The 1,214-nt window shown below is 43.9% G+C and overlaps 1 pseudogene; it reads right to left on the reverse strand.

The window, feature by feature from the left end:
• Positions 1–243: 243 nt before the first annotated feature.
• Positions 244–1,004, reverse strand: LOC103275071 (annotated as a pseudogene).
• Positions 1,005–1,214: the final 210 nt, after the last annotated feature.

A 1,214-nucleotide genomic window follows, 5' to 3' on the forward strand; every position in this document is an offset into this window, starting at 1 on the left:
AACACAACAAAGCCAAATGGCTCCAATTCCATTTTGCAGGAGGGTGCATGAGGCTATACCAGTCAGGCACTGTGATTGATCAGGGACCAGAACTGAGTCCCCGGGCTGGCTTCTTTGCTATTAAGGCAATATAGTCTCAGGATCCTTGTTATAAAAGTTCAAGCAAAATTCCAAGCCCTCAAATTTTCCCGGAGGTGGCAACATACTATAGATTTGCACTACACACCGGTCTGGAAGCTGAAATCATTCAGCTGTGGTCTTTTGAGCACTGGCAGCTTTCCCAAAATTTGTCTTTTCCATACTTCATAATCCTGTGTCACATCTCCATCTTCCTGTGGTTTATGTGGGATCTCTACTCCCTTCTTTATTTCCTTTGGTGGGCGTTTAGCCACTGTCTTCTTTTTTTTTTTTTTCCCGTGGTGGTATAGCTAAATCTTCAAGTTCTCTGTCAACCTGCAGTCCAATCTTCTCGAATTGTTTACACAGTTGATCAGATGTGGCTTTTTTTACACTGGCTGTGGCTGCCATTTTGTTTTTATCCGCTTTCAGCTTTAGAATCTTGCATGATGAAAACAATGTAGTAGTGGTGAAAAGCGGTCTGGCTAAGCCGAGATCTCTGCGCTGTGTCTGGGAAAGACTGAATTCATACTCTGCAGTATCTTCGAAATCATGTTCACTGCTTCAGTACAGCTAAACTGTACAGCTAGTTGTCTTATTCCAATATTTGAATGCAGGTCCATCAAAACACTCAAAAGATTTAAGACAGCTCTGATATGTCTTCTTGTTCAAACCAGGAAGTTTAAATAAATAAGCCCTGTCCAAGAGACACTTTCTGCAGGAAGCTGCAAGGTCCAGGCACACGACGGCATTGCTAGTTTCTGTGGTGTGCACAGACCGGCCAACACACTTCACCTGGGACAGTCGCAAGGACTCCTCCACCTCAGCACATCAGACTCAGTGAGGCCCAGGCAAGGGGCTAGGTGCTCTAGCAGCCCTGACCCCATGGCATGGACACAAATGACACTGCCGGACAGCTCAGCGCGACATCGTCATAATATTTTTTTGTGAACAACAGTCATGGTTTCACATAATGGAGAGAGTAACCTGGACTTGAACATGTTTTACGATTTTTACTATGTCACCAAGGATACTTTAGTTCAGCAAGAACTATGGAAAACAGCACTACATGATTTTACATTCTGGTAAAACTGCTT

Source organism: Carlito syrichta, unplaced genomic scaffold (genome assembly GCF_000164805.1).
Source record: "Carlito syrichta isolate Samal-C Ts95f unplaced genomic scaffold, Tarsius_syrichta-2.0.1 Scaffold315265, whole genome shotgun sequence".
NCBI lineage: Eukaryota > Metazoa > Chordata > Mammalia > Primates > Tarsiidae > Carlito > Carlito syrichta.